The following is an 11,774-nucleotide window of genomic DNA, read 5'->3' on the forward strand; positions in this document are numbered from 1 at the left end:
TCCCTCAGCCCGGCTTGCACCTTCTCCAATCTGGGACCCCTCGGGGAATGTCCAATTGCCAAATGTCCCCTGCGGGATTGGGCCTAAACTGGCAGTCAGACATCCCTCTCACAATCCGGGACCGCTGGCTCCTAACCGCTTCTGCCTGCCAGCCTGATTGCCCCCTAACCACTCCCCTGCCGGCCTGATCACCCCCAAATGCCCTCCCCTGCCAGCCCTATCGCCCCCAACTGCTCTCCCCTGCCAGCCCTATCGCCCCCAACTGCCCTCCCCTGCTGGCCCTATCGCCCCCAACTGCTCTCCCCTGCCAGCCCTATCGCCCCCAACTGCTCTCCCCTGCCGGCCTGATCACCCCCCTAACCACTCCCCTGCCAGCCTGATCACCCCCAAATGCCCTCCCCTGCCAGCCCTATCGCCCACAACTGCCCTCCCCTGCAGCAACCTGCCTCCTCCGCCAGGACCGGCCTCCTCTGAGCCACGCAGAGCCGCAGGACCTTTATTAAATACTAGAGGCCCGATGCACGTAATTCATGCATGGGGGGCAGGGGTATCCCTCAGCCCAGCCTGCGCCCTCTCACAATCTGGAACCGGCTCCAAATCGCTCACCTGCCTGCCTGCTCCTAACTGCTCGCCTGCCTGCCTGCTCGCTCACTGCACGTCATAGCGACCGGTTGTTCTGGTAGTTCCGTCGTAATGGTCGCTTAGGCTTTTATATAGATAGATAGTATTTTTTCCATAGGAACAATTGTAAAACTTTTGCCACAACCTGTATGCTTATATGTTTTTGAGCAAAGAGAAAGATGTTGAAAAATACACAGTATTGGTTAATGTTGGAGTAAAAGTGGAGAAGGGAGACCCTGAGGGAAGAGAAAAATAATTAACTTTTTCTTTATTTACCCATTTTGTTTATTCTAGTGGTTGCAAGCAGAGTATTACTTTTGAAAATTTTTTAAAAGGTAAAATAGGGGATAAGGGATAACAGGAGAAAACACCAGATATAAGTAAAAACAATTGACATTTGTTGACAATAAATGGCTATCTTTAGCCATTTTCAGCCAAAGACAAAAAGAGAATTAAATTATCTAAAGCAAGAAGGTAATCATTATAAAGTTCATTTATTTAAAAACACAAAATCCGCCTGACCAGCATGGCTCAGTAGTTAAGTGTTGACCTATGAACCAGGAAGTCACAGTTCGATTGCAGGTCAAGGCACATGCCCAGGTTGTGGGCAGGATCCCCAGTGTGGGGTATGCAGGAGGCAACCAATCAATGATTCTCAATGATTCTTGTTTCTGTCTCTCTCTCCCTCTCCCTTCCTCTCTGAAATCAATAAAAAAATATCTTAACAAATAAGTAAAATAAAAATAAAAACACAAAATCCTTGTGGCTCTCTCTTATGGGGCATGCCCACGCCTTTCCCCACTCTCTTCCCATCAGGTGTGTTTTCCTTGCCTCTCTCTCTTCTAAGCGCCAAGGGCCCTTCTGCCTCTGTAACTTGTTCCCTGAGTCTATTTCTTCTACAGCTCACTTCTTCTACCTCTATGACTTTCTAAATAAACATTCTCTTATAGTTTGAGTATTTGCTCTGAATTCTTTCCTAGCCAGAACTCAAGTAAAAAAAAATACAAATCCTATATAATAAAAGTGTAATATGCTAAGTGTCCGGTCGACTGGGCAGCCGTTCAACCAATCCTATATACAAAATACAAATCCTATATAATAAAAGCATAATATGCTAATGATATGCTAAGGCCGCTCAACTGCTCCTATGAGGTGCACTGACCACCAGGCAGACGTTCCAACTGGTAGGTTAGCTTGCTGCTGGGGTCTGGCCAATCGGGACTGAGGGAGACAGGCCGGACACACCCTGGAGCCCTCCCGCGGTCCCTCCTCAACTGGCCAACCTCCTGCATCCTTCCCTGGCCCTGATCATGCACTGGTGGGGTCCCTCTGCCTGGCCTGCGCCCTCTCACAATCCCGGACCCCTCGGGGGGGGGGTGTCAGAAAGCCAGTTTCGGCCGGATCCCGCAGGCCAGGCCAAGGGACCCCAGTGGTGCACGAATGGCCTCTGGAGCCAAAGTTGCATGTAAGTGGTCTTTCCCCAGTGCATTAAGCAAGATGCCTTTAGGATGAACTAGTTTTTATTTTAGAACTAGCACAAACATAGATATTAGGACAACTAAGAGATAGTGAGTCAAGTCCATTTAAAGAAACATATTCAACGACTAATTGTATAATGATACACAGATGAGCAGAAATGAACAAAATGTTACAGAAATAATTGAAGCTTGGGAAAAATGAGATTTTTGAATAGTTAGCTTATCATACTAAAAAAGGACAGGCAAACTTCTTCTATTATTTTACACTGTAAATAGACAAATCCTTTTTATTAAGTAAATCACACAAAAAAAACCAACCACCTTGACTGATTGCCACATACAAGTTTTTTAAAAAGAAAAATTACATGGAGCATGGGGTGGGGGTGGGAGGATAAAGTTATCATACACAGAAAGTTCCAGTTATTCATAAACGTGAAAGATGTTTATAAAAGTTGAAAATGTTTACATGATTGAGTTGAAAAAAAATTGTCAAAAAGCTCTTTGTCTCAAGCTGTGATTTGCTACATTATAGAGGACATTAAAAAATAATTTTTTGTCAAGTTTATGCTGCTTAAAGACAAACAGTCCAAAAAAGAAATGTATACTAGGAGTATGCCCAACAGCATCTCTCTCCTAAGACTTTTTATTTTAAACTTTATGGTTTTTCAAGAACTCTTTCTCTCAGCTCTTATCAAATCCTTCATAAAAGAAATTTTCAAAACACAAAATAAATCAGTAGCCAAATTACCTCGGGTTTTTTAAATGACTTGCAAGGCTGAAAAGGAATGTAAGACAAGATAACAATGCTAATAAAAATACTGGGGAGGAGCTGTGGGAAGCATACATCAAAAAAGAGAAATCTAGGACACTTTCCAAAGCCTAATAAAAATTACCACTTAGTAAGTACTAGACATTGTCCTAAAGATTTTCACTGACATTATTTCATTTCATCATCATCATCAAAACCTTGCAAGATAGGTTTAAGCCCCCTAGTGACAGAGCAGTAATTCTAACCTGTTTCCATGATACAAAAACTCACAAATTTATGTGCTACCTACTATACAATGTGTTTCATGATTGCAGAATTTCAAAGTTTCTTTACAACTAAGATTCTCTGACGCTGAAGCAGGACCTGAGTATGTAGTAAGTCTTCATCCCACATGTCTACTAAAGCTAATTACCTTCATTCACCCTAATTCACTATCCTAGGGAGCACTACAGGATTCCATGGAATTTGAACAGAAATAGAATTCTAGAGCACCACAAATACCCATCAAGCTTCCATAGGCTGATTAGCTTTGGCTTATTATATTTTGACAACTACAGCTAGAAACTGTGGGACCTTACAACACAAGATTAGGAACAAGGGACAAGAACAGACTTCCTTCATTTAGGCAGAGGCAATTTACTAAGATCTGAGGCAGATTCACCATACCTAAAATGATTAAATAACAATATCTACCCACTCCCATTTCCAAGTTTAATAACTAATCTACTTATTAAGTTGTAATACATAGGTAAGGAAAAATGGGTTTCCATGGCAATAAAAACTGGTGCTGTATTTCTTCATATTGTCAATTTCTATAACCAGATATGGTAATGCAAGCATGGTGTTACAGACAAGTAATTACTCATAGCTACCTGGTCCAAATATATCTGCTTGAAATAACAAAAGTTTTCTCTTATTATTGCTTATATGTTCTTCTTTGTGAATTTTATGTATGTAATACTTGCTGATATTTATTAAAAGGAGTATATAAATCACTGTTTTCCTTTTCATACTTTTGTCGCCTAGAGAAAGCTGTAAAACTTAACAACATTGGCCAGTGAAACTTTAGGAAAGTGATAAACTTTAATACATTTATTTTTAACAACATTTTTCCTAGAAGTATAATGAGTAACTAGGACACAAAATTTTGAATTAAAATTTTAGGTTTTATTTAAGAAATAATATGAAATGTCCACCTTCAACTGAAAGACTACTGTAGTAAAAGTAACTACTGTACACAGTAGGTAGTCAAATCCAACTTTTCCAATATAACTAATCTAGCTTAACTCATATTCCTTAAATACATTGTGTCTGTATTACAAACTAATATATTAAATCAAGGGTCTTTACTTTCATATAACAATGATTTTTATGCAAAATATGAACAAGAGACCACCCCTGAGCAAAAAAAGAAAAATGTTCTCTTATGTGCTGGGCTCCAAACCTCTCTGCTTAGGATACCTCTTCTAAGAAAAAGGAATAGAAGAATCAAATAGATTCCACATATGGGGAAGAAAGGGGGAGACATCTGTAATAATTTCAACAATAAAGATAAATTTTTAAAAAGAAGAATCAAATAATACACTTTGTCAGAAACTGCTTCGGAGTTAGACATAGTATGGGTGTCATATGGAGGTACAACGGGAGTGCTCTGTCAGATAAATCACTACTAAGGCAAAGTGGCCAATCTTTTCTCAGTAAATAGACAGAAGCAATTATGCCCTACAGAGGCCTCCAACGGACATGGTTGGTCTGTCTCCAACTCATGACATTTAATGAACATTTGATGGGCACAGACTATATAACAGACCAAGCACTGGTAAACTTTATCTATAAAGGGCTAAACAGTAAATACATATTTAGGCTCTGTGGGCCACATGGTCTCTATTATAACTACCCACCTCTGCTGTTGTACCCAGAGAACAGCCATAGCCAATATGTAAATGACTAAGCATGGATATATTCCAATAAAACTTTCTTTATGGCCACTGAAATTTAAATTTCCTATAATTTTCACATATAACAAAGCATTATTCTTTTGATATTTTTCAACCATTTAAAAATGTAAAAACTATTCTTTGCTTTCAGGCCATACAAAACAGACGCTGGGCTGCACTTGGCCCATATGCTATAGTTTGCTAACGCCTGTAATATAAAATGAAAATATTTCATCTAAAGTTCACACAGAGAACTTTCTAACCTTCCTGCCTTCACCCTAATAAATATTTTTTTAATCTAGTTTAACTCTAGAGTTCGTTTTAGTTATAGTCCAGTTATTCTGAGTAATTTGGATGGAGTGTGTAAGTATGTATATATCTGTAGAGAATGTTCTCTAACTCCACAATAAGAGATGAGAGCCTGGCTGGTGTGGCTCAGTGTTGAGCACTGACCTATGAACCAGGAGGTCACAGTTTGATTCCCTCAGGGCACATGCCCAGGTTATGGGCTCCATCCCCAGTAGGGGGTGTGCAGGAGGCAGCCAGTCAATGACTCTCATCATTGATGTTCCTATCTCTCTCGCCCTCTCCCTTCCTCTCTGAAATCAATAAAAATATTTTTTAAAAGGGAGGGGGGAGAAAGAGGGAGAGGAGGAGGGGGAGGGGAAGGGAGATGGGAGGGGGAGGGGGGAGCATCCATGTAAGAAACTTCAATCAGCTGCCTCCTGCACACCCCCTACTGGAGATGGAGGCGGGAGCCCAGGCATGTGCCCATGGAGGAATCCATCCAGAGATCTTTGGTGCATGGGGCAACACTCCACCAAGGAGCCACACCAGCCAGGGCTCAAGTTGTTTTTTGTGGGGTTTTTTTAAAGGAATTTGAAAGGTAGGATATACCATGCACTGAATAAAGGCAGAGATTGATATTATGGAGAAGAAAGGGGAAAGACAGGACATGATAAGACTAATACCAACTTAATTCGTTTGCCTCTTAAACTTACCTTAAACTGTTATTTATCTTCAACTATTCAAGAACTAACAAAAGCAGAATGTAACGTATTTTTGTAATGTGTGACCCATGAAAAAGCAACTAGCTGATATTTATAACATCCACAAAGCTTTCAAACGATTAATAAAGATTTTTAAAATAAAATAAATTGACCAAGTAAAAGAAATTTGTTTCCATAAATAATTATGGTATCATAATTACTTAGAACTTTCTGGAATAAAAAAGATTCCTACCAGAAACTTTTTTCATTATTGTATCCTTAACCTGCTCTAGCCTTCTAAAACTCAGAAACCAATTTCTTTTTTTTCTTTTTTTTTAAAATATATTTTATTGATTCCTTACAGAGAAGAAGGGAGAGGGATAGAGAGCTAGAAACATCGATGAGAGAGATCGATCAGCTGCCTCCTGCACGCCCCCCAGTGGGGATGTGCCCGCAAACCAAGGCACATGCCCCCGACCGGAATCGAACCCGGACCCGAGTCCGCAGGCCGATGCTCCATCCACCCAGCCAAACCGGTTCGGCCAGAAACCAATTTCTTATTCTTTATCCAGTATTACCTTGAATATTAAGCACTAAAGATAAAATATCCTCTAAAAGAAAGAAAATAGACCACTGAGTGGAAAAATATAGCGGTAAGTCTTTAAGCTTTTTCTTTTAAACTATTTCTCTCCACAGATTTTTAAAGAGACTCCAAAGATATGTACTCTCCATCTCCTTAACAAGTTTCTACAAAAGATGCTACTGAAATAAACCAAGTGACAGTTTTCATGATATTATGACAAAGACTAAACAATTTATACAGTATATTTAATCATAGAATTTGATGACATAGGCACTCTGCAGATATGACAATGCTAAGTTTCAATTCATTCGGGGGGGGGGGGTCCAAATAATTAAATTAGCTTCCAAACTACTTTATAGCATTTGTTACCTTGCCCAGACTAGTGCTAGAAAAGTAAACAGCATTCTGCAATAGTTTACTCTAGCTCCTTGAAATAAAATCTGGGTACCATCAGTAAAAACATTCTAGCTAACATTGGTGATTCCGTGTAAATACAATCCAATATAATTCAACTAATATGCCAAATCAGTATGTCCCAAAGATTCAATTTTAATTCTAGTCTAAGAGGAAGAAATATGATGAGAGAATTTGACACATTTCTTTTACACACAGGTGGTTCTAACTTATATCTAATCAATATCAACTACCCTAATATTTCCCTTTTGGAACTACTAGCTTAGTATATTCCTTCTAGAACTACTTCCTTCTCCATTCAAAATAATGCACACACAGTCAATTCAGAAAATACTAAAAGAGCAAGACATTTATGGGGAAAAGGGGGGAAAGCTAAGGACAGTCAAGAATCGATGAAAAACAAGAACGAAAAAAGTAAAAAAAGAAGGATGGAAGAGGGAAATAATCTAATGTTTAACAATGTTAGTAAAACTTTATGATAAAGATGCAAACAACAAATCTGATTTTATAAGTGAAGCATGCTAAAATAAACTACCAACCAACATAATACAGAGCATGATCTGAGTCTGACAATTTATTAAATATATAAGCATACATCCTGAATGTTGTAATCATAATCTGTAGGTTATATTGAATTCCCTTATCAACAAATGTATATAAAAGTGAAGGCAGTGTTTGATTACATAGGATATGTGATTCACAGAATGGCAGAAAGTTTGCCTAAGAGAAGAAAATAATTGTTACAAGTGTAGGAAGTGACATTCCATTTCTCAAACTGGGTGGAAGATATATGAGTATTGGCTGCACTGATATTCTTTATATTTTACACATTTTAAAATATTATTTCATATATAGTTAATACCTATAAAACAATGTTTTAAGTGTGAGAAAAATCTGAGCAAATTATTTTAGGTTTTTGTTTTTCTGTTAATCCTCACCTGAGGATATTTTTTCCATTGATTTTTAGAGAGAGAGAGAGAGGGAGGAAGGGAAAGAGAGAGAAAGGGGGAGAGAGAGAGAGAGACAGTGAAACATCAATGTGAAAGAGACACATCGATTAGTTGCCTCCTGCACAAGTCCCAAATGGGGCAGGGGAACAAACCTGAAACCAATATGCACCCTTGACCAGGAATTGAACCCATGACTCTTCAGTGTGCAGGTCGATGCTCTACCACTGAGCCAAATCAGCCAGGGCTAGTTTTTCTTTTTAATCCTCACCTGAGTATATTTTTTTTACTGATTTTTAGAGAGAGAGAGAAACATCAATTAGCTGCCTCCTGTACACACCCCAACAGGGGATTGAACCCCAAACCTAGGTATGTGTCCTGGTTAGGAATCTACAACCCTTTGGTGTATGGAACACTTCTCCAACCCAGCTACCTGGCCAGGATTGAGCAAACAATTATTGATGGAAGAGGTAAAATGAACATATGCATCCAATTCATTTTTGTTAATTACTTTAAAAAAAAAGCCCTAGCCAATTTGGCTCAATGGATAGAGCGTCGGCCTGCGGACCCAAGGGTCCCAGGTTCGATTCCCGTCAAGGGCATGTACCTCAGTTGCAAGCTCCTCCCTGGCCGAGGCCCTGATCAGGGCCTGTGCAGGAGGCAACAAATCGATGTGTTTCTCTCACATCATCGATATTTCTCTCTGTCTTTCCCTCTCTCTTCCACTCTCTCCAAAAAGCAATGGAAAAATATTCTCGGGTGAAGATTAAAATATAAATAAATAAATAAATAAATAAATAAATAAATAAATAAAGTGAATGGGTAGAAAAATAGATAATTTCTCTTTAATTTTCCTAGAGAAAATTAGCAGTAAAGGTTTACTGGTGTTAGTGTACGCTCAGAGATACTATACACGCATATATATGTACATACACATATACATATCAAACTATTTGAAGGTAACTTTCTGCTTCTAACGTTTCCCCCAAACAAATATTCCCTTAACCATAAAAAGTACTGATACGCCAGACCGGGTGTGGCTCAGTGGTTGATCATTGACCTATGAACCAGGAGGTCATGGTTCGATTCCCGGTCAGGGCACATGCCTGGGTTGCAGGCTCCATCCCATGTGGGTTGTGCAGGAGGCAGCTGATCAATGATTCTCTCTCATCATTGATGTTTCTATCTCTCTCCCTCTCCCTTCCTCTTTCTGAAACCAATAAAAAACATATTTAAAGAAAGTACTGATACTCCTCTACTCATAATCCCAGAAATAAATTACAAAAATAAATTCCTAAACAAAAATGTTCATATTGTAGTTTTTGGTGTATTTATAGGCTTAACATTTATGTATCTTACTTCTTACTTCAGTTTATCCACATCTATAATATTTGCTTTATGATGGGCACCTACAATTTAATGTGTGATAATACTAATTTGATTGAGAGGGCAATAAAGTATACTGGTGAAGAGCACAGAGTTTGGAGCCAGAGCTCCTGAAGTGAAACTCAGCTCTTCTACTTGCTAGCTAAATAATCTTGGGCAAGCTAATTAACATCTCTGTATTTCAGTTTCTCAACTGTAAAATGGAAATAACAGTATATACTTCATTGGGTGTTGAAACTAATTAAAATATGTATCACAGGACATAACAGGTGCTATGTAAGGATGAGATATTACTAATGGTACTACTACTAACAACAGTACTGCACCATCTTCCCAAATATATTGAGAATATCTTTAGAATTTTGAATTATTCACTAAAATTAGATACTATTAAAAATCAACATTAAATCTGAAGGCTGATTAACAGTAAATTTAAAGCCCTGCACCTCTGAAGTGAATAGGTGATTAATAAATCTACATAAGCACTCTATCAAGAACAATCTGAGGAGAGTGGTATCTCCCAAGTGCAACTATCAATTTCTTCCCTTTCACAAGGGGGCAGTGATAACAAGAAAAGAATGGGACTCTGCAACACCTCTTCCTACAGACAGTAGGGGGTGGCAGTACATATGGCTTATAGTCAGAACAAAACAGGAAGACCCAACAGAACTGCTCTTTATTCTCCTCTGGCCCTCTCCTCTTTGCTTTAGCCTCAACATAGCCTCTAGGTGAGGAATATATCTACAGAAAAGACCAAAACCCAAAATTAATCCCCAAAGAAAATCCAGTTTTGTATTTGAAGCAAATGATTCCTCAGTAGCTGAATGTGGATCCAGGAAAAAGCCAATCAAGTATAAATTTTCAGATTATCTGGCAAATTACTTACTGTCCTTAATATGAGCACAACATTCAGGCAAGTAATTCAGTTTATCTGCAAGAATTATAACATAAAACACTAAAATCCATCAGTAATTAACTACATCCTAATGAACACATCCAGGCATTTCTGCTTGTTTCGTGGTATATAGACACTCATTGACTGTGTGTGTGTATATATATATATATATAATATTAAAAAGCTCGTCTTTTGTTACCTCTGAAAATCAAGCTATGTTCTAACAATTCTTTCAAAACACAAATGTTCTTCTTAAACCGAAGTCAGAGTGTTTTTGCAGCATATGAATTAGAGACAGAGACAGAGACAGAGAGAATTGATTTAATATTTTATTTTTTGTGCTTAAGATGATCTACCTGGGAAATGCTGCAGAAGCACTCACTGGCAGTATCCATGTTGCTGCTTTTTATGCCACATTACTGCATACAATTTATTTTCCCGGTTTTGCCACCACACAACCAGGAACATGAACAAATATATCACTACTGTCATTCACTGTAATTAAACACTGCAATAGGTTTAGGCTCCAACCCCTCAAAATGCCTGAAAAAATGTATCCCTTTTGTTCACCATATTGTTTTGTTTTCCTCTTTCCAGATATTTTCACCTGTGTAAAAATGAAGACAGAGGGACATAGGAAAAAAATTTCCCTTTGCCTAAGTGATCTTCAACTCAGAATTATGGTCAAGACGTGGGGGGGGGGGGGGGGGTAGTGTTGTTGTTTCTTTTCCAGGAGAGGAGCAGAGAGTGAAAGACACCCAAAACATCAAATCTTCTTCATGCTCATTATCATTGTTTACGTTTGGTGAAAAACATTTTAAACATTCCACACCTCGGAGAGAAGACACCTGGGCTAGGATACAATTGTATCAGTGCTCTACAGGCTGATGTCAAAACCTGGAATTATTTTAGCCCTGTTTTTTCCTTTCCCATCTCACAACCAGACACAATTGGCTTTTAATTCTTTCAGGTGAGGACAATCTCTATAACTCAAAAAAAAAAAATTGCCTATCATAGCGCCTCTCGATTTCCTGGGATAAAATATCTAGCCATGAGCCTTATTAATCCCTTCTTACACTACGCCTCCTTTCCTGGGGATAATTAATATCAACAACAACACTTCTCCCATGCATTTCGGCGCCACACGGCCAACCTACCCTCTGTCTTACCTGGCACATCTCACAACTACTTCGATGCTGCATTGGGGGGGCACATTTTGCAACTCGTTCTGCACCACATTCCCTGCCACGTCTAGCAATCGGCCTCGCATCCTCACCCTGGGTCCCCGCCACCCGGAGGCTCTCTCGGTACCAGATTCCACGACACCTTCGGTGACGCCCCAGTGACCGACCCCGGGCCCCGCGGACGCCACCCTGAGCGCCACCTCCGGAGCCAGCCTTCCCCACGCCTCGCCTCGGACACCGGCGGCACTCCGCCGCTCGCGCCGCCGCCTCCCCGCTCGCCCCCGCCCCTCTCCCCGGAGGCGAGGCGCTGGAGGTTCGAAAGCCCCTGTCACCGAAGCCACCTTTCCTTCCCCGCCCCGCCCGGTCCCTTACCTGCCGCTCGGAGGGAATCGCCGCACCTCGGGTCCAGCCCAGTCCCCGGGGTCTCCGGGCAGGACCGCGCCGCCCGCCGCGCCGCCGCGATTCCCAGAGCACCTCGCTGCGCTCCGACGTCCGGGGGGGGCCCCCCGCCTTCCCCGAAGTGGCGTGGGGGGGCCTCCCGGGGCCCGGGGGAGCCAGCCCGGGGGGGTTC

General features: G+C 40.5%; 1 protein-coding gene across 1 annotated transcript in view; it reads right to left on the reverse strand.

Moving 5' to 3' along the window:
• The window catches only part of TANC2 (tetratricopeptide repeat, ankyrin repeat and coiled-coil containing 2), a 250,044-nt gene extending 238,406 nt beyond the window's left edge, over positions 1–11,638 (reverse strand). Inside the window, exon 1 of the mRNA XM_014458693.2 lies at positions 11,576–11,638. The gene's annotated coding sequence lies outside the window, so the exon portion shown is untranslated. The remainder of the gene's footprint in view (positions 1–11,575) is intronic.
• Between the last annotated feature and the right edge of the window lie 136 nt (positions 11,639–11,774).

Source organism: Myotis lucifugus, unplaced genomic scaffold (genome assembly GCF_000147115.1).
Source record: "Myotis lucifugus unplaced genomic scaffold, Myoluc2.0 scaffold_99, whole genome shotgun sequence".
NCBI lineage: Eukaryota > Metazoa > Chordata > Mammalia > Chiroptera > Vespertilionidae > Myotis > Myotis lucifugus.